The sequence below is a fragment of the Condylura cristata genome, unplaced genomic scaffold (assembly GCF_000260355.1).
Source record: "Condylura cristata isolate star-nosed mole 26May11 unplaced genomic scaffold, ConCri1.0 scaffold00008, whole genome shotgun sequence".
Taxonomy (NCBI): Eukaryota; Metazoa; Chordata; class Mammalia; order Eulipotyphla; family Talpidae; genus Condylura; species Condylura cristata.
The window spans coordinates 49,583,722-49,606,684 of NW_004567109.1; positions in this window are offsets into that span (position 1 = coordinate 49,583,722).

A 22,963-nucleotide genomic window follows, 5' to 3' on the forward strand; every position below is an offset into this window, starting at 1 on the left:
GGGAATAAACAATGACTAATAACACAGAAGGCATCTCATAAAGAATGCAAGCTTCCGCAAAATTAGAGGCCAGAGCAAACATAAAGTTGAGACAATTAGATATTTGACAAGGTAAGCAAGCCATGCCACACACTACACTGGGAGGAATCAGCACAAATTAGGATAATTGCCATCCATCAGTACGTGGGAAGAATACATATCATAAGCAAAATAATTATAAACTGTGGGATTAGAAATTAGAAGGGATTTTTTTTTTTTTAAATGGGAATAAAAGAGCAACTCCAGTTAGGATGAAGAATATCAACAGCCCTTCCGATGTGGAGTGTGGAGCTCTGAATTTGCTTTGTATCACCTCTAAGAAAGTCAGAGAGCCTCAGGTTCTTCAAGTGGAAATTGGGTTAATATAACTCTATTTCTCAGTTAGAATCAAATAAGATAATAGGAAAGCCCAGAGTTAGTTGTAGAGGGCTAAAAAACATTGGTGCCTAATATTTAGGGCTGATCTCTGGTAACTCTGGATGATCAGCCATGACAGTCAGTCACATAGGAGAGTAAAAAAATTCTCCACTTCTGTCATTTTTGTCCCCTTCCTTCCTCATTGTCCTTCTGTTCACATCTCTCCAGAATAACCTTGCTTATTGCAGACAGTGGCAAAGCCTTCTTTTTGCTGAGACTGGAAGGTTAGCTCACCCTGTGAATCAGGGTGATGATACAGCCTCACCTGTTTGTGAATATCTCTGCTCTTATTTTTCTGTGACATGCTCCAGGCCATTGTATAGCAAAGGTGTATTGAAGAACAGATGTACCTACTGCTAGTTTGTTAACTTGCTAACAGTCTTTTGTGATTGAAGATTAAATATAAATAAATAAATAAATAAATAAGGGGCAAAAGAAGCATGAGTTTGAGACTTTGTCTCCTTAATTTTTAATTTCTTTAGTTTATTTGCTGCCTGGTCCCGCCCATTGAGTCATGATATTCATTGCTTCAGGGGAAGGGCAGAACCCAGCCAAGAACAAAGGAGATAATGCTCAGTTTTTGAATTCCAAAACATACTCTTAAAGCTTAATTTCAGAAACAATAGTGTTGAAAAGCCAAAGCATTCACTTGCAATATCCAGGTTTGTTGAAAGAGAGAATGGGAACATTGCTTTAAATATTAACTATTCCTTTAAAATATTAAGAGGTTAGAGAACTGTAGGGAGAAAGATTTACCATAAGCCAGAGAATATGCAGAATATAACACGGGGTGATTTTCCAATACACCAAAAAGAAAAAATCTGGTGGAGAAGCCTGGAGGGATACAGTGTGAGGAAAGTCAGATTGCAGAACCTTAGCTTCGGGCTGGTTCCTGGACTTTGGAGGGACAGAAACTCCAGGTGATTCTAGAAATCATTGATTAGCTGGAGCTTGCTTCTCACACCTGGTCCAGAACTCTGGATGGACATGATTGCTCAAAAGAGGTATTCTCAGTAGAGCAGAAATTATGGGGTTATGTGTAAGTGAGCTAGAACAGGAAATAGCCCAGGCCCAAAGTTTTTGGCTCCCAAGGAGGATTCAGAGAGATCTAGGAAACTTCCTAAAATTCAGAACTGGAGCAAGGGTTGGTATTTGAGAATTAGCAAACAGCATGTCTGCCAGGAGGCTGCTACAGCCTAAAATGGAAACTACAAATTGGATAGCCAAAAGCAGGGGCCTTATGTGAATGTGGTTAAAATCTCAGAATGTCAGTCGCGTGTGTCAGCTGAGGTGAAAGCTTCAGGCTGTGGGCACAGAAGAGCCACTTGCCTGAAAGTCCCCATTCCATGTTCTTAAGTAATCAGAATCTGGAGGTCAGCATCACACCAGTTAGTGCAGTGACCGAAACTGTTGGAGACTAATAGGTCCTGAATGAGCTCTACCTGTAATAGGGGCTGCAGCCAAAGATTGTTACCAGTGGTGTCCACCGGAAGGGGATGCTGGTAAGGATGAAGTTGCCTGAGGAGAGATGAACAAAGTATGGGTGGGGTGGAGACTCTGATAAGAACAGATCTCTGGCCATTCAGCCTTTTCTGCCCCCACCATGCCGATCTGGCAGAAGGATTTTGCAGCCCTCTTAGGGATGTGGAGAGGCTTTTCAAATAGTCAAACTCATAGAAGAAAAGTTCGGAGGCTTTAGATAGCAGAACAACTGAAACCGTTTTCAGCTTTGCTGCTGTCATAGGCTGGAGGGGAAGATGAAGATTGGGAGCTGGCTCCTTGCTGAGCTGTGTGAGTATGGGCCATTTGTCCGGTGTTTGGTTGCTGCAGCTGCTATTTTGAGTGTCGCTTATCTGGTGCACTTCTCTGCAGCTCTGGTGGGTATCTTTTGTTGTGTCTTCATGAGTTGGAGCCCAGCCCATAATCCAGCTGAAAGGGCGCTGGGTGGCGGGAAGACGCCATCTTAAAGGAGGCTTTGTGTTTAGGACCTTGGGACACTGGACACTGCTTTGGGTGAAGTAAGCAGCCATTTGCAGCCTCAGTGACTTTGTTTCCCTAGTTTGTTCAATAAATCTCATTATTGTTGTTCACTGAATGTGAGTGGTCTTGCAACTGTGTGTGTTGGTGAAGAGCTCAGACAATGATTGGTAACTATGGGAGAAGTGACCTTGCCCTGTTTTAGTGCCCTGCTGCCCTGTATGACACCCACCGATACTTTATGGGCTCAAGTGTTTAGGTAAGAACTCACACCGTAGTCACTCTGTTTCCCTTTGGGGTTGCTTTTTTCCCTTTGCATTCTTGTTCCCTTTGGGGTTGCTCTGTAACAAGGCCAGTTGATGCTGGGACACCAACTAAGAGTTAGATGTCTTTTTCCTAATGATAATTTGTAAGTCCTTTTAGGGGGTGTAGAAGGATGCTGGGAAAACTAGAAATTTAACTATCCAAAAAAAAAAAATTGTACTGAAAAGGAAGGATATAAGGTAATTTGAACTGGAAGATCTAATTTTTGCTTTTAATATAAGTGAAAATGAAAACCCATGAGTTTAGTTCTGTATATACATTTAAGCCCCATGCTACTTATAGTTTCAACCACAATTTTTTTTTAAAGATTTATTTACTATGCATACAAGGGCAGGGTATAGGTCAGAGGTGCAAGGGGATTCACCAGAGACAGAGTGGGGAGCAGAACAGGCAAATCTACTAAAATGCACTGTTGAGGGGAGCAGCTGTTGAGACAGGAGAGGTCTGCTGTGCTATGTGGTTTAGCTTCCTGGCTGGGGATCGATCTCCTGCTGCTGCTAGTTTCATAGTGCTGAGACTTAACCTCTTGGGCCACCTGTGAGGCCCCCTTGACCACTGTTTAAAGGTGTGGGGCCTTAAGTATTAGTTAACACTTTTGTACCCCATCTGAAAGCAGTCTCTGCATGTCTTCACTTGCATAGATGTAGATGTTTGTCTCTTCCACTTAACTTATGTGTTTATCTTCTTATCATGATAAGAAGATATATTCTCAACTGCTAAGCATAGAGTCTGATACATAGTTAACTCATGAAATGTCTATAGAATGGGGATTTTTTTTTACAAAAAAAAAAAAAAACCAAAAACAAAACCTGTTGAGGATTTTAGGAAGCCTGATGATTCTTGATTTATCAAAATTAAGAATCATCAGGTTTTCTAAATTTAATTTATCAAAATTAAATGTTTGGGAATTCCTATAACATAAAACTATAGCAGGCACCAAAGAGTTCTATGGCAAAATTTTGAGATGATTCTGAAAAATGAAAACTACCTCTTTGGACTTACCCTAATGCAAAATAGAAAAATGGTCTCTAATATTTGTGGGTTACTTCAGTAGGACTTCAGGCTATGTTGTGCCAATAGGCACTGGGATAACCAGTTGATTTTTATTTAGTTTGATTGGCCTGTGCCAAAACCATACTGGCTGTTTCATGTGTTTATGCACTGTGGTCTCCCCCTCTCCCCACCCTTAGAAGAAGAAGGAGTGTTGCCAAAACAAAACTAATTCTATCAGAATACATGAGACATAGTCTTTGTTTCATTTCTAAAAAAAAAAAAAAAAAAAATTAATAATTTTTCTAGCTTCACTATAAGAAGGTAATAAACATCAAAGCTGGCATAGTCAATGATTCCTTTCCAGAGATATGACCAGACAAGCCTATTTTCATTGGGCTCTTGAGGAAAGTACATTCCCAGGAGGGGAGAGGAACATTAAACTGTGTGTCATTCATTCTGCAGCAATAGAAATGTTGGTTTCTCAGGTTGTAATAATTTAGAGATTAAGTGTTGGACATGTGACTGCAGGAAGGCTGTGATTTGTTTCCTAAATCATAAAATCTTGTTTCCATTTCTCACCATGCATGCATCTCCTTTGGAAAGTCATATAATTTGTCCAACATGCCATTGTATGGAATTGTATCAGAGTTTGTGATCTTTCAATAAATCATGCCACGTAGAGCCTTCCTTCATTAGCCAACCCCCCCCTTTCTAACAATCCCTAGAAAAAAAGTGCTTTGTTACAGGTGGTTGGAAGCTTTCAAATCTGTCTTGGCTCTTTTACTTAGATCTTCCAAACTTACCTTTCACTATTGTGGAAAAGTTGCCTTTGCTACTGCGCTCACCAACATCTAGTGCTCTGAAACTTTATGAGAGGGTGTACTCCTTAATCATTTTCAATTGTATGAAGGTTTGGGACTTCACTTCTGACCACTTGTAATACTCAGTACCACAACTGTCTTTTATTTTCCTGACTACTTGTCACATTCTACTTGTTGGAACATAATACTTGTGGCTCACAGAATCCCAGACCCAACCAAGTGATGGATGGATGCACTGTTGATGATTAATCCATATCTCTATGTAGTTTAGAGTGTATTGCTTTTCCATTGATTTGTGCTGAGGGTTAAGCAACTGATTGAATGGCTGCTAAGGTTTGATTCTCACCTGTAATACTTTTCCTAGAGTTTGGGTTTGCTTTCTCTTCAACCTGTTGATGGTTAAATAGACTACTATTGTAGATAAAACAAAACAAAACACCCTGCATAAATTAACCAGATACAGTCTAGTTAAACATGTCATGACCTGAGAATGTTATTTCTCTCTCCCTCTCAAGCAGATGCAACCTGTTAATCATATTTATTATCAGATAAATGGAGAGTCTTATTTGTTTCAACTATTTCATCTCTACCCCACCCACATCCTTCAGAGTAGGAGCAGTGAGAATTAAAGGACTTCTCAAGCTTCAATTTGGGAATCTTACACTCTAAGTTCTGGGTCATCAAACATAGCACACAGTATAATTTCTTTTTAAGATTTATTTATTTATGCATACAGCATCTGGGGTGCAGGTCAGAAGTATGGGGGAGGGAGGTTAGATGATTCATCAGAGACAGAATGGGGAGCAGAACAAACAGATCTACTGAAATACAATGCTGACAGGAGGAGCAGGCAAGATTGGAGAGTTCTGCTGTGCTGGGCGGTGCCTTGTGGGTCAGCTCCTTACTGGGGAGGGAACTTGTGCTGCAGTGGGTTTGGCTAGCTTTATAGTGCTGCTGCTTAACCCACTGCACCGCCAGGGTTCCTCCACAGATTAATTTGAATGGGACGCAATAAATTCATGTGTCACGGGATATTTTACTGAAAGATTTAAATTCCATTACTATAGACAACTGTTAAGAGGTGTATCTTTTAGTTTTGCTTTTTATATATACACATTTTATGTAAATAGTATCAGATAATGTTTACCTTTCTTTCTCCCTTCCCCTCCTTCCCTGATCTTCTGTGTGGTGCTGAACAAATCTCATCTTTTTTTTTTTTTAAGATTTATTTATTTACGCATACAAAACTGGGGTACAAGCCAGAGGTGCAGGGCTGCGAGAGGATTCACCAGAGACAGAGTGGGGAGCAGAACAGGAAGATCGACGAAGTACACTGCTGAGGGGAGCAGTGGGTGGGTCAGGAGAGGTCTGTCATGCCGCGCGGGTCACCTCTGGGGTGGGGGATTGAACTCACACTGAGGTGGCTGTGGCCAGCTTGCAGTGCTGTGTCCTTTGCACCACCAGGGAGGGCCTCATCTGTTGTTTTTAATCACCACTTCATGGTCCATGATGTGCCTCCAGTGTTTTCATGCTGACATGCATTGTCCCCAGTAATGGGCATGAATTGCTTCAACATCCCTTGTATCTATCACAAGTAAAGCTGCTATGAAGTGTTCTAGGTATATATGTTTGCTAATGAACGGACAGGTTTTCTTCTTTAGTACGTCTTCCTTATGTTTATGAAAGACTGAGTCTGAGGCAAAACTTACTCTTGGTTTCAATTCTTTTTTACCCTTAAAAAAATCCTTTAATAGTTTAAATAACACTTCATAGTAGAAAGGTTACTTATAGATTAGTCATGCCCTTTGCTCAAAATTGATCTGTTTTCTCTTCTTGCTTAAATTTATAATTATCATAGTTTTCTGTTATGCTCACTGGGTGACCTAAATGTTTGAGAGAATAACTCAGTTTGCATTTTGTCATGGTAACAGTACCACTCCTACATTAAGTCAAAATGTAAATTAATAAAATTCAATACTACAACAAACAGTCAGTGAAAATCTGTAGAAGGTTGTCGGTACTATTAAAAATGATCCTATGTGTAACAGAGATGGAAGGGCTAGACGACATGTTTTTCACATTTTCCTTTTTCTGGAAGAATCCATCTGTTAGCTATGACATGGGTGGCTAGCCCTGAGGTTCAATATTTTCCTACTCTCTAATATAATAAGACAACAGTAAACTGAAAATGATGCATGTCGCCTGAGTCATTAAAAAAACAGTTCTTCACAATGCTCTTTTGGAGAGGAATCTGTGAGCTAGTGGAATGGGCCTCACCCAAGGCTCTCCTTGGAGCTGAACTGCCAAAGGACAGTCGTGGGGCACACGGTGAGCTGGTGACCGACCCCAGCTTTCAGCCACTCTGGCTGAGGCAGATGGTAATAGGCAATAGGCCTATGTACCTGACCCAGGCAACCATTCATAGACTGAGTGGTAATCTATGAAGAGAGACCCTAGGAGGTCTTTGCCCCAAAGAGGTGCTACAATTACAAAGTGATTAACTGAATCAATTAGACATATTGTTAGCGGGCAGACTGATGGGTACTCTGAGACCCCCAAATTTGCATGCTATAAATGGATTCTGCCATTTACCACATAAAGACAAAGAATATGCTCACTGTGAAAGAACTTTAATATAATCATGTGCATAGTGAGAAAAGAGAAGTTTATTGTTTCCCAAGAAAACACCTGATATTTCTCATCTCCCAAAGGGTAAATGCCCAGTAATACAGGGTTGGTCTAGAGTAGGGTCACTGAGGCCAGAAGGCCAGCCACAAGTCTAAGGCACCTTGAGCCACAGCAAAGGGGCAGTGAGACCTGAAAATCTGGGATGAAAGGAACAAAATCAAAGTATAAATCAAGTTTAAGTTTGCCACTGTCAGCTTCTCTATGGGCCAAGAAGCAAGTGGACATTCTTCTTTACATGTTTCTTCATATGGCTCCTGTAGTCTCCCTCTCGTTTCTCAGCTCCACCCTTCACTCGATAGGGCAGGGAATATGGAACATTTCTTTTGTATGAAGATTAAATGTAACTGTATTTTGGGGGATTCTTGAAACATACGGAGTGACACAGCATAGGAGGAAGCAGCCAATGAAAAGAAATAAACTAGAGAAAAAGAGATTAATAGGTTGAAATAATTTCTTTGGTACCTCCCTCCCCCAAGACTCCATCTTTCTTTAAACCTGCTTGAAATCTGACACAGTTTTCTGTGCAACAGATTCTGTTCCTAGAATATGAATTTTTAAAAAACCAAAACAATCTCAAATAAAAGCATTTAGAAGCCAAAACCAATGTTGAAAGTGATAATGAGAATGAAATAGATTCTACTTTCAGCAATTTATATTAAAGTATATATTAAATAAAGAGGTTACTGAATCAATAAAATATATTGAGCCTCTGAGTGGCTATAAAGGGACTGACATATTAAACTCTGAACATGACCATGTGTTAAAAATGAAAGGAAGGACCACAGCTGATTTTTCTAATACTATAGCTATTGAACTCTGCACTTTGTGACACTGTGTTAATGGAAGGTAAAGATATTGTTCAATGTAAAGAAAACTTATAAGCAGAGATGCAGGTATCACTGGAAGTGTGACAGGGAATATCCTATCCCAAAACAGCCTTGTACTCACCATGAATCTTTTTTTTTTTTTTTAAAGATTTATTTATGCATACAACAACTGGGGTACAGGCCAGAGGTGTGGGGGTTGAGAGGATTCACCAGAGACAGAGTGGGGAGCAGAACAGGCAGATCGATGAAGTACACTGCTGAGGGGAGCAGCAGGTAAGACAGGAGAGGTCTGCTGCACGATGTGGATCATCTCCCTGGCTGGATATGGAACTCCTGGTATAGTGGCTGTGGGTAGCTTCATAGTGCTGTGACTTAACCACTTCTGGCAGCAGGAAGGCCCAGATCCATGGCTGGGGGGGAGTTACACCAGATATCCATGTACTTCACTGTACTTTACAAACTTATAGTTAAACAATATGTAGAGTTCTGGCTAGTGGGCTATGGACAGCTGAGCCTATGTCCATGGATGTGACTATGTTAATCATGACCAATTGTGAATTCTTTATGTTCTCTTTGATTATCTTGAAGATGCTGGGAGCCATGTGTTAAGATGGAGGAGCCATAAACTAGAAGCTGCAAGGATCCATTATTCATGGCTGGAAAGATCTTGCCTTGCATAGTATAAACTTGCAGAGAGTTTGTAAGCATGGACAATGCACTTTTACATAGAGAAAGACTAAAACTCTTAAGATTGCATATTACTGTCAGATTCATAACTGGTAAAATTTGAATCCCGGCCAATCTGCTTCACTAGAAAGATTACATTGTTCCCACCATATTCTATTCACTTCAATAAAGCCGAAAAATCTGAGATAAATGGAACTCAACTTTGTCATGCAAAAAAAGGGGATCGAATTCCGGTAGGAAAGGTACAAAAGTTAAATGATGTAACTGCTTGTAGGATAAATTAAGTCAGTTGATCAGGCCTTTTTGCTATTGGCCTCTGTGGCTATCACCTGTGGCCTTGATCGTGTTAGTGTAGAGTATCTGTGGGTATGCGGCAGGACTGCCTGACTATAGACACCTGTGCCTGGGTGTGTGCGCATGCACAAAGCACAGCCCGACCCTCGAGGTCAGCTATATAAGGGCACAGTTACTCCACAGTAGGCGGAGCGGTTGTTAGAGGAGGAAACCGGGAGAGAACACCGGAAAAATATCAGAGAAAAGAGCATAAAAATTCGCAACGGGCTCAAATTGCTGTTTCCCTGCTGGCTTGTTTCTCCCGTGTACCATCAAAACCTGTGACGGTGATGGCAAGGGCGCCAAAATTCTCCTTCGAATTGCTAAAACCAACAGTGAAGCTAGCCAGCTTAGGTTGCAAAAACACTGCTTTTAAAATGTAGCTTAAAAAGAAAAAATCCTTGATAAGAATACAACTGCCATTGAAAAGGTAGTTTCTCCTGGTTCCCAAGAGGACTAGGTGAACCTCACCCTACAAAGTCTCACGGGAGGTACTGGAGTTATTCAAGCAGCGGAAGGAATGAGGGGGAAATACAAGTAAGTGCTTTATTGTTCATTCAATGGGAATGAATGTGTGAGGAAGAGCAAACAGATTTAGATTTGGCTGGTTGGAATAATTTCAGTGGGCTCTGGGATTAGAGAACAGTCTTTAAACTAGACCTGGGGTAACTGAAGCAACTGAAAGAGCAGTCTGGTGTAGAGAGAGCTGATGAAAGAGGAGGTGGGGCAGGGATTCTGCATTGCTTGATTTACACATGAAAAGGGAGTTGCTTAAGAGCTCAAGCAAATTGACTATCTCTGGGAAGGTCAGTCTCTTCTGGGTCAGCAAAGTCCCAGCTGTCAAAGCATCATAATAAAAAAAATGCCTAATATAATAGCATGTGGGAAAGTGCTTTAAAATTCTGGTCTAGAGTATGCCTGAGACAAATTCAGAAGCAGGTTTACAGGGGAGTAAATCAGAAATCTAGGATGTCCAGGAAGGAGTTAGTATCCAGGTGCACTATCAGTTTATTCTCAAAAATGCAAAGGGATTTTTGTAAAATGTTTTGTGGATTATGTCACTTGTCTTTTTTTTTTTTTTTTGAAACCCTGAATTAGTTTATACTTTCTTCTACATTTGTGTCCCTCTAATCCCACATTACGAGAATTAGTCTTACTCATTTTGCTTGTCTCAGTGAATGACATTTCTTCTGGGCCACCTTGACCTCCCTTCAGTAACCTCCCCCACCAACTACATCCCCCAACCTGTGCTCCTTTCCCTTCAGGTCTGATTTAATAGTCTCCTATGCACTGACACATCACTGATGACATCATTCATGCAATGGTGTTGGAAATTTCCTATTTCTTTTCTTTAGTAAGGAAGCTACATGAAAGCGGAGAGATTTTTGGGAATTCCCTCCTCTAAGATAAGTTTCCTTAAGTCTACTTGTCCTTTGTAATACTGGCATTATATATATTTTTTATTGTAACATACTTAATCTGTCTTGTTTTCAAGTGGTGCTCCAAAAATGCCTTTATTTTATTGCTAGAATTCTTGTACCACAATGCACGGTCCACTCTCAAGGCATGTTTGTGGGATGTCTGATGGGCAGGACCTGTATTTCTCTTGTTCTTCATAATGCTCTAGTCTTGAAAACAGTGCCTGGTCCACTACAGATGCTTATTTGAGTAAGAACAATTATAAATCTTTGTAAAAACCTCAGAGGTATACATACATTGCTTTAAGGACTTTTAAGAATAAGCAAATAGCTGTCAAGAAAATGAGGACTTAACTTGCCCAAGTAAGTAACAGCTGGGTTTCATACTGAATTGACTCCAATACTTCTCCTCTGTGAAAATGTCCAATCTTAAAAGCAGGTTGATTTGACAACAGTGATGTAGTTCTCTTCTTGTCAAGCTAATATATACACAGTCCTTTATGAGTCTTGACCAAATGCAGATTTTGAGTCTGCATTAGACTGGGGTGGCACCAGCAATTCTGCATTTTTAATGAGCTCTCAGTTGATGCTCAAATTGCTTGACACAGTAACAACATTTTGAATAACAAAGAAGATCCATGGTTTAATTTTCTTATTTAAGTTTGTAACTTCAACTGAGAAATTAAGTAAAAATTAGGGAAGGGATAAACTATAGTTTTTATCAAGGGAAAGAGCATTCAAACAAGATTGTCTAAATTCATCAAATTCATTACACAATTGCTCAGTTCTCTACTTTGTTACTGTGAAGAGAGGGTCTGTAACTCTTAAATAGGCCTTTATTTCTTGGTTTATCATTTATAGAAGTTGAAAACAAAGCTATTTCAGTCAAAATGGTTATGGGTTTTAAAAGAGGCTTCTAATGTGATCATATAGTTGCATTGTTTTGGGTTAAGACGGATTTGTCTGTAGGTTTACCTGGGAATTGCCTTTGAGACAGTATTACTTGAATGAAGTGGTTTTGACCAAGAGTTGTAGAGAGCAGAACTCGGCGTAGGTATTCAGCCACTCTCAGGCCAAGAAATTTGTGGAATGGGAACCTCAGCACAAAGAAGGTTCTATGACATTGATTACATAACCACATTGCTCCTTGAACTAAGACCTTTCTGAAAAACATCTTTTCTAATATCTTCATCAGCTTTATCTGAGTGTTATAAAAATCGCTCTGCACACTCTTTTTAGAAACTGGCTTTTTTGAAACAGAATTGGAATTCACTAGAAAAGAGCTGGGCAGAGGAGAATGAGCTAGATCTACTGTTGGCCATTTTCAGAGCCCTTTGAAATAATTAAAACTATAAAAATTTCACAGGTATTTCTTGGATCAACACAGATAGCTGCTCTTTTTATTTTTCTAGCTTTTTCCTGTTCAGTTTCTCCATTATAAAATGTAGGGCTTCAAACTGATGTAGAAAATCCCAGACAGTTTTAATAAAATAATGATTATGTAACTTTCTCCTTCTAAACCCTTGTCCTTTATCAACTGGCACAGAGAACAGAAACTTAGCCTAACCCAAACATCTACTTTTTTTTTTTGCCTACAAACATCTACTCCAAGAATCAAGAAATACCTAAAGAGAAAAATGGAACAATTGGAAGATACATAGGTTCTTTGGAGCCATAAATTTCTTTTAAGCTAAAAAATTAAGTTAAAATTCATTTTAACATCATAAAAATTTGTAATACAGAGGAAACAAAAGAAATTTTCACAATAATCTTAATTAATCTGTTAACATTTAATTGTATTTCTACTTTCTAATGTTCTATATAATTATAATCCTATAATGATGCAATTTTTTATCCTTTTTCTTTAACAATGAATATCCAAAGCATTCCCACATGTATTGAATGTTCTTTGTAATTAAATTTAAATCTATATTCTTTCAAATGAAATAAGTTAGAATTTACTTAATGCTTCTATTGGGAGATTTTAATTTTTTTATGCTAATGGGTATAGCTTTTTCATAACTTTTCCCTAAAATTTGGATTAAGGTTTAAGATAGAAATGAAACAAGTTTCAGGGTTAAGGAAAAGCAATTAAGTTGATCAGAGCAACAAAAAGAGGTCAAAGTTGGGAAGATATTGTTTTATTCTTTGCTGTGTTCTCTACCTATTTGAAGATTACATTTATTAATGGCCAGATTACACTGGATTGTTTTAGATGGTCCAAGATTGGCATTAAACACCATGAAAATTTAATGAGCAGGAAGAGGAAAAGGGGTAGGAAGGAAGTATAAAAGAACAAATATGGACTGTTCTTACACATTTATGGGTTCTGTAAGTTGATCTTCCACTTCTCCCTTAACTAAAGGGTACTTGGCGCAAGGGGGAGAATAACCAAACAATATCCTTTGTACTCCATTTTTTGTACAAGTCTTTGTGTGGTGAACAAGGGGGCAGATTATAGAAGTCATTCGATACCCTGGGCAGAATATTATTATTCTAATCTGTGGTTTGGAATGGGGGGTGTGAAATTTTCCTTCACTGGAGATTTAGAGGAGAATGGAATGTTATTTCTCATCTGGTAACACAATTTGGAAGAAGAATGATCAACCTTTCAAACAAATCCTCTTCCACTGCTAAAAATTAAAAATCCAAAGGAAAGGGGCAAACTCTTAGATTTCATCTTATATTTTTCTTCTTTTTTTTTTTAAACAAAACTCCCTTGTGTTCTACTAAACTTTCTTTTCTTTACAGGATATCTAGTTCCTATTTTTGAGTTCCTTTATTTCTATTTGGCATGGGTCACCAGCAATACCAGTTAACTTTTGAAAAATAGTCTGGGAAAATTTCCAAGCTGACTAGCCATAGATAATTTCATGGATCCTCTCTGCCTAACTGGTATAAATAACAGGTTAAACTCAGGGCTACTGGGTAACATAAATTGCTTCTTGGCATAGCTCAACCAGGCATAAACACTTCTAGCAGAATTTGGAGTTGGTATTCATAGATGCACTATTTCTTCTTCATAAGTATTCTCGATTCAGGTCAATGCAAGTCAACCCACAGAAGTCATATCAGTGTTACAAACACACACACACACACACACACACACACACACAACAGTGTGGTCAGCTGTTGCTGCTAGTAATCACACAACCATTGACTGTCAGAGGGACAGATCTTAGAGGATTACAGATTTACGTGGGCTAAGTAAGGAAAACACAGAACATGATTGTGAGCTCCTGTTCAGCAACTGAAGGTAACTTCCCTTGTGTAGAGGACTTAATCTCTTAGGGTTTCTGTTGATGTCTCTGTGAGAATGAGCCCAACTATACTAACAGAGCTCTGAAGTGACCTGGTAGAGCACTAATGAAAGTTATGAAAACAAATATTAAGTGATAGATAAACATTTAAGGATTTTGTTTCCTCTTACTGGCTCTACATTCCTGAGGTTTCTCTATTTTCTGTCTGATGTTTGCCTTTGCTGTATCCTGTTTTGTATTGCCAAATACAGGGTCTCACCTGGATGAGCAGAACCTTTCCTGTTGGAGACCACTGCTCCTCTTTGATATTGATCTTTGTCTGCAGCCTATTATATACCCATGAATGACCTAGTTCACTATTACAAAACTGTCAGGCAGTGCATTTTCAATAGAGCAAGTAATCCAGGCACCTGTGATCCTATGTGGATAACTCTAGAAAAAAATACTGGAGACTGGCAATATTTCACTTGAAATCTGTTGGATTGGAGCTGTTTGTTTCTGAAGCTTTCACTGATTTATTCCTTCCACAACTATAGTCAAAACTGCTATTTGGGTTCCTTGCTTTTCAGTCAGGAGAATTAAGGATTGAGAAATAAAGTGGAAAGAGCTATGCTCTTAGTTGGGAAATGTAGAAACAAATTACAAAACAATTTTCAAAAAAGCCATAAATGCAGTAAAGGCAGTAAAATACAGTTGTGTGAGGCCCTAGGTAAAGAAGGGCTCCTATACTGAGTGGTCAAGGAAGGCTGAGAAGCAGCAGCTGCTCAAAGACCTGAAGGATGAGAAAACATAAACCATCGATGAGAAATTTCCATCTGCTGCCACCACATATATCCACCATCTGAACTCTGACCTCCGCCCTGGTGCTATTGATGAACTCCCCCTGCTTGTCTCCCTCACCTGTCAACCTGACTCCCCACCTCTTTCCATCAAGGGAATCATATCGTGATTAGTTCTTTGCTTTACTGAAAAATCAAAATGTTATGTTTAATGTGTGTTTCCATCTATAGATAAGCATACTGTAATGTTTGTCTAGCTTCCAAAGCACTAGGTGTCCACTTCTCTCTCGCACCTCAATCATCTTTTCCCTCTGACTGAAGACTTCTTAAACTCCGTCGTTTTTGTCTTTTCAGCCACTCTTGGAGCAGTGCCAATCATGGTTTATCCTTAGCACTCACTGAAGCAGCTCTTATCAGGTTCCCTGATAATCTCAGTGTTGATAAAGTCAGTGGCTAGCAATCTGAACCTAACCTTCTAGCAGCAGTTGACAGACTTGATCATGCTCCTTGAAACACCCATGTCACTTGAAATACAGGATGTGCACCAGCCACTATTCCTGCCCACCTTGCTGCTGCGTCTTCTCATTCACTTCTTTTGATAACTTCCCTCATCTTCTTTGGAGCCCTCTGTAACTCAGCCCTCATACTTTTCCTCTCCTCCGCATAGGCTGTTTTGTGGATTAAATTTGGAGTCTGTACTGGTGAAGCCCTGATTAATCTCTTCACTCCAGAGGCCCAAACTCTTATATTCAAACAGTTGCCTGATACAGCCAATTGTAAGCCTAGTGCTATTTCAGCTTAACATGTCCGAGAAATCCTTCTGCCCTTAGAAAATGATTTATCCCTTTGACCAAATGGGAAAAATAGGAGAAGAAACAGTTTTGTGAAAATCTCCCAGGCCATCGGTCATGTTGGGCCGAGTTCAATAGTCTGCCAGGGCTGGAGTAAAAGAATGGGGAGGAGAATGTTTCTGATTTTCACAGCAGTGTAGCTATCAGAGATATGATTTCTGTTCTTCCTCTAGCTATCTGCCAGAGTGAGCTTAGGAATGTAGAAAATAACAAAAGTTTGATGGGGTTTCTTTGGTGTGTCTTTAGTCTGTTTTTGAAATCGCCTGTGCCATTTGGCAGAAGCAATGTAGGGTAAGTAGATTTGCCTATACTATTTGTGTTATACTAGGCATTTATATCGTTTAAGAAGCATTATATAACATAAAAAGTATTTGTTGTATGCAGATCACTAACATTGTGAGAACTATGGAAAAAGCAAAAATTATGAAGTTATGCGTGATATTGAAAAGCTTTCTGAGAAGATAAGACCTATAAACCAAATAAACAGAACAACCATAGTGGAGATACCAGATACTTTCCCATAAGATATGGTATGAATAAGATTTAGTCCTAAATAATGATAATATATCAGGAGGCTATAGTTTGATAAGACTTGAAGGATGTGAAATTTGCTATTATAAGTCAGTTTTACTAAAACATCTAAAATAATTCAGCAGAGACAAAACTGTCTAATATGCCAAATTTAGATATTCTCTTGGTTCATTATAAAAATTAAATTGCTATATATTGGTTAGATTGATATTGAATATTATACTTAATTTGAAAATGTCAGAGGGAAATTCAGAAAATCAAACTTGTAAGGCATACAGTCCATGTAGTTCTAATTACAGAATTGTTTTGTATCCTCTTTCTATTTAATACGAAACAAAACAAAGAACATTAACAGTTTCCTGCATGAAAAGATTTAAGGTAAATGAAGAAATTTCTACATAGGTGCGCTTATTCCTTTTAATTATAATTTTTTAAAGGAAAGAGTCAATTAGAGTGCATTGAGCTTAGAGAAACCAAAACATTTGGATACCACACTTGTGTGTATTTTTTAAATGCTTCAAGTTCTCCAAGTTTATGAGCCCAGAACAAACACAATTAAACTCATTGGGGAAAAATGCTTAAGAAGCTATTCTGGGATGCACACAACTTTTAATAAGTCAATGTTTGATATATTCAGGAAACAGCTTAGAGAGACATGTGGTATTAAGGGGATGGAATGGGGAATGAAAAAATGCAAGGAGAGAGGCTTATTACTACTGATCAGCATAGGCATTATTTTCATCTTCCTTGATAGTGGATCCAGGGTTATATTTACAAAGTCTTGGCCACATGCTTAACTGAGGCTCACCTGCTAATTGACATACACTGCCTTGCTGGTTTGCTGGTAAGCAGCATGCCTTCCTCTCCTCTTTCTGATGCTCCTGGTTTTGTGAGCAATGCTGAACTCTTCCTGGAAGTGGTTTCTGTAGGAAAGATTTCTGAGCCAGCAACAATGGGTCTCTCAACTTTCTATTGTGATAAATGTCTCCCTTGGCCCTCTTTAGCTACTTCTTGTCTCTGGTGCTCTCCAGGCAACCCTCTTGACACCTGCTTCCTGTCTCAGGAGGGAAGCTGAGAATTGCAATTTATAAAGGGATACTTTTCACTGAAGTTGAAACTCCAGTGTAGCTTTCTTATATGATCTGAGCTGTCTCTGGAAATGTGCTCTGCATGATAGATGAGAACAAATGAGTGGAGTGATCTGCTCTTTTTCCCCCTCTTGGGATCATCAGTTTTTCCCAAATTGACTGGCAAATTTGCAGGTTGCACACAGTACTGACACTTTCAGTGGGAAAGCAAGAAATGAATCCTGAGTTATGGCTAGTTGGAACGTGTGTTGGGCCAACCCCTCGATCCTTGTTGAAAAAGCAGAAGAGGACAAATTTTCCTCCCTGGGTTGGGCTTTTATTGACTTGTCAATTGCCTCTCCCACTGTCCCAGTACTACTTCTTCTGTTTATAGCTTTATTTCTGAAGTAGTGTCCTTCCTCTATTTTCCCCAGAAATCCAGTCAAATAGCATGAAAAAGCATTAGGAAATAAAAATGCCTTTAGCCTCAGGGGCTTATCAGCAGGGATCCAAGATTTTAAACCTCTGCCAGGAAATGGCTTCAGAGGCTTGGATTCTGAAGATGGAAAACTCTAATCCTTGGAGTTGCTGCAGGTTCCAGCAAGTAGGGAGGAAATTCCAGTTAAGTGGAGCTGAGGTGTCTGCAGAGTGCAAAGGGTTAAACTGACATAATTGGAATTGGCCAGCATGCACTGCTGGTCCCACCTCAGTCCAAGTCTCTCTGTCTTGTGACTTTCTGTGCTTAATTGTAAGTTATTCTTCCTTTCTCTCATTTTCCATTTTCCTTGTGTCAGTGAAAATGATTCAAAGGAAAGTACTGGAACTGAGCTCCCCTTGGAAAAGAGAAAAGCAGCACTCACTGTCTATGAGGGTTTCTCTCGCTGGCCACTGGAGCTGGTGACATTATGGAGCTTGTTAACTTCAAATCTTCTCCATTTTACATTTTTTTGGTGATACATTTTACAGAAACCCACCCCGGGGAGAGAAGGGCCAGTTGCCTCTTTATTACACCGTAGAAGAGCCACATTAGCGTTCCAGTCTATATATTATGAAATTAAGTGGATACCCTTGGGGTTAATTCCTTGTTGTAATTGTAATGAAAAGAAACAATTTCTAACCCTCCATTTAAGATCTATAACTATTAAAATCCACTAGTCTTAGTGACTCCTGGGGCCAGTGGAGTGCTTCAGTGTGTATGAAAAAGGGCACTCCAACAGTGTCCAATATCAGTAATTTAAAAAATAACAACCTCCAAGTGGGAAAACTAACAAATGAGTTTTCCATTTAGCCCCTCCCTGCTGTTTACCCATGGTGTGTTATATTCATCAACTGTGTGAAATTATATGCATATTAACATTGCGGGCTTGGGTTCTAGGATTTTGGTTGGACCAGAGCAGGGGCAGGGTGGAGCACAATGCTCTTCAGGATGAGATTTAGAGTGAATCATCATAAAAGACTGTTGTAGGAAACCAGCACCTTGCTGTCTCCCTGCTGCCTCCAGAGGCCCTTGTGCTTATCTTAGAGTGATTTCCGCACAGGCTTTTGATTGCAAATGGGTATAAGTTTTGCTTTATAATATTTAGCCTCTTATAGTTCAGTTTATTGTTAGTGACAAAAATGTGCATTCTGCCTATGATAACTGATTTAATTTCTTTCTTAGAGCTATTATAGCCATTAAAATACCAAATTTACTTGGGTATTGATCTGACACAACAGAAATCACTGGTTGGTATATGCACGGGGGTGATGGCAGTAATTTAAAATAAAAGAAATGGACATTTCAGTTCTTAATAGAGTTAGAATATGAAAAAGAATGAGACTTTGGGAGGCTTCTAAGATTTCTGGTAGGAGGTCTTTTTAATAAATGTATTTGTTTGGTTGTGGTTGACACAGTCATAGCTCTTTTTATTTCTCTTTCACTTATCATAATATGAACTACTTCAGAAGAAAGGAAAAGCAGTTGCATGTTTGACAGAAAAAGAGCAAACTAAGAAATTACTGTATTAAAATACTTTCATCTTATTGCCTCCAGAAATGTGATGAAAAGTTCTATTTTGAGATTTTTTTTTCAGATAGTGCATGCATTGTAAGTCACAATTTATTGGGGACAAGTTTTATTTTGGGTGACAATTCCCTTTTAATTTATTAAGCATAGCTCCTGGTGACCCCACGAATGTGTGTGTTCTATCTCAGACCGCCCATGAGAAGTTCTGATTCCTCTGCCTTTCTCATGTCATTTGCAAATCTCGTCCTTTCCAGATCTGTCTCCTATGTAGTCATTTCAGAATGTCAGCAAAGGACTGGTAATGGCCCATCATGTTTAGGTCACTGGCTTGTATCCGAACCAGGCAGGTGGTCTGGGTGAAATTAGCAGGCTTGTCTCAATTCAGTTCCCAGCTTTCTCCAGGCCACTCAATCAAAACATTTTGCCAGTCTCATGAGTGAGCTTCCCATTTACCCTAATTGGCCTCTTTGGAGAGAAGTTTTTGAGATGTTCTAACCTAAATATCAGGAAAACTGCTTTGTATTGAGTGTACCTGGGAGAATCTAATTCCTGATACATTAGATGAATTTTTGTTTTTAACTCATTTTAAAGTTATATAAATTCACAGAAGCTATACAGGGTATTCATATGTACTCTTCACCCAGCTTCCCCTAATATTTATGATTCACATAATAGAACAATTATCAAAACCAGAATTATTGTAACTGTGTATTATGTATAGTATTATTACAATATAGTACCATAATGCTATAAAATACATTGAATGTCTTAAAATTGAAGCACATCTAAATTTCATTGGTTTTTCTCTTGGGGTCTTTTATTCTGTCCTAGGATTCAATCCTGGAATTGATGCTAATATGTATTTAGTTGTTTCTACTTAGTCTCCTCCAATCCGTGACAGATCCTTAGTCTTATCTTCTGTGACCTTGACATTTTTCCAGAATACCATGGATCAGTAGCCATTTTTCCAGGGATCAGTATAATGTCTTTGAAACCAGTATCTCTGCTTTTTTGTTTTCCCCATGATTACATTAGATTACACATTTTTGGTAAGGAATACCAAAGAAGTGATTCATGTATCATGTGTAGAGTAATGAATATAGCTTCCTTATCATTGGTGATAACCTTGATCACATGGCTAAAGTAGTGTCTGCTGAGTTTCTCAACTGTACAGTTATCATTTTTTCTCCCCGATATAGTAAGTTTAACATTCAAAATTTTTTTGTCTTTGCAAGGAGTTATGTGCTTGTATGTGTATTGCAAGGAGGAGCAAAAAGACTTTTGTGTTTAACTAAACCTAATTTATTTGTTTTTACAATCTGCATTCTGCAGTCCATTTTACAGTGGAAGAAGTTCAAGTTGTTGATGTAGAATTATCCTTGATGCTGTCACCCTACAAGAATGGTAATAGTGGAGCATGAGAACAATGCAAGCTTGGAGGTAAAGAATTTGTGTACCTGATCAGTGGCAGTGTTATAATTAATGGCTGGGTCAGACAGATGAGTGCACTTTTGCAACAAGTGGCTTAAGCCAAAAGACTGCTATAGGTGGTGACCCCTGGAGGAGGTTGCTGGTGAGGGTAGACGGTCCTACAGAAAATGCTAAAAAGTGGGGTGGAGCAAAGGATACAAAATAGAAGTGACTGCAGAAGGGGGCATTCAGCATGAGGGGGTTGTTGGATTTTGGCCTCTATGCCACTGATCTTTCCCAAGGCTGTATGAGCCTCTGAAGGTGGAGGCTTTCAGCAGTCAACCTTAGAGATGAAACATTTGCAACTGTTGCAAGTAGCTGAGCTATAGAAACTGTTTCAGTTTTGCTGCTGTTGTGGCCTGGCAGAGAAGGTGAAGACCCAGAGCCTGAGAGTCCCAGAGCCTGGCACCAGACTGAGCTCTGTTAGTGGGGCCATTTGTCATGTCATTTGACCACTGTCTGGAGCATTTCATCAAGCTCATGGAGCATCTCTTATCATGTCTTCTGCTGTCTTTGTGCCATATGTTCAGTGGCAGGAAGATACTACCTTGTACACGTGGCCTGTTGGGGAGAGAAGCTGTACATCCTCAGTGGAGGGAAGATGCCATTTAACTGCTTTTGTTTACGACTGAAAAACACTGAACAGGTTTGGGTGAGGTAAGCAGCCATTTTTGGCCCTGGTTTGTTAAATAAATCCCATTGTTGCTGGTTCCTGAGCCTGAATAGTTTTGCAATTGTGTGCATGCGTGAAGAACTCAGACAGTGACTAGTAAATAATTTTGGCAGTGTCCTTGGCCAGTTTTAGTGTCCCTTGCTGCCTTGTATCCCTTTGAATTGTGCTTTTGACATCACTTTTAAATTTCCCTAATTCCTGTAAACTTTGAGTAATAATGACCTTCTTGGAGATTTTGTTACATGTATATACTTGTGTTTGGTGTTTTACATATTATATATGTTTGGTTTTATTCTATTTTTCAGATATGGAAACTAAGGCTGGGAGGGATTCAGTAATTTATGTAGCTAACAGATACTTGAGTTAGAATTTTATTCTTTAATTTTTAAACATAACCGCTTCACCTCAGTTTTTAAAGTTGTGATTCAATACTTAGTGCAAAGAAACAAATAACTGCATGGTAAAGATTCTTTTGTGCAATCCCTTTTCTGCTTTCCAAGTACCTACCATCTGTTTCAATTACCTGCTTTACTTCTTTTTAAGATTTATTTACTTATGCACACAGAACTGGGGCACAGGCCAGAGAGACAGGGTAGGGAGCAGAACAGGCCAACTGACAAAGTGCACTGCTGAGGGGAACAACGGGTGGGTCAGGAGAGGTCTGCCCCGCCATGTGGCTATCTCCTGGGCGGGGATTGAACTCATGCTGAGGTGGCTTTAGCTTCTTTGTGCTGTGCTTCAACCCGCTGTGCCAAGAGGGAGGGCCTACCTGTTTTACATTTAACCTCCTCTCCTCTCCTTCACTCCCCTTTTGTTCCTCTCCTCCCTCCTTTATTTCTTTTGATGAATCAAGTTATTTATTTAAGCCATGTTCTACCTGTCACTCAACATTTGATACAATAAAGAAAGCAAGGCCCAGGGGCCTTCCTGGTGGTGCAGGGGTTAAAGTCTCAGAACTTTGAAACTTCATCAGCCACTGTGGGCTGAGTTCAGTGCCTGGCCAGGGAGCTAACCCACATAGCACAGCAGTCCTCTCCTGTCTCTCCTGCTGCTCCCCTGAGCAGATTTGTCTACTCTCTCCACTCTGTCTCTGGTGAATGCTCTCACCCCTTGCTCCTCTGTCATACACCTCAGTGTTTGTATGCATAAATACATTTAAATGATTTTTTTTTTTTTTAAGGCAAGTCTAAGGTACCATTTCCTTTTCTGGTCCATGAGCAGAGTAATGGTCCAAACCAGTGGTGTGGCCCTCAGTGCTTGGGAAGTGGTCCAGGTTCTCTTCATTCATCTGCATAGCCAGGGGGCAGCAGATTCACATGAGTTGTGGAGTAGAGTAGGGTACCATTTCCCCAGGGAAAAGACTTGACCCTGATGTGGAGATGGAAGTAGGTGATGAATTGGGTCCCTAGTACTCTACATGCTCTGACTTCAGGAATGCTCTCTCCCATCCCAACCGTGTGAAGTTGCAAGGGACTTCCATATGTGTGTGAGCCCAGTTCTCCATGGGTCCCTTTCGACATAGGCAGCCGCAGGTGTGTTTCTAGGGGTTGAGAACCCTGAGATATAGCCACTGCCCGTTTCTGACCCGGACCTTATTTTCTGTCTTTCTAGTAAATGATAGCTTTTGAATTGGATGGTGAATCAAAATCAAAAGGTAAAAATGACCATAAATAGACTACAGACTATACATTAAGAAAGTATATTCAAGGCTCTCTCTGGCAGTGGAACAGTTTAAAGTGCAGTACTCAGAGGCTGGCTGTAGCCACTTCTGTGTGAGTTGGATCCCCAGCCAGGGAGGTGACA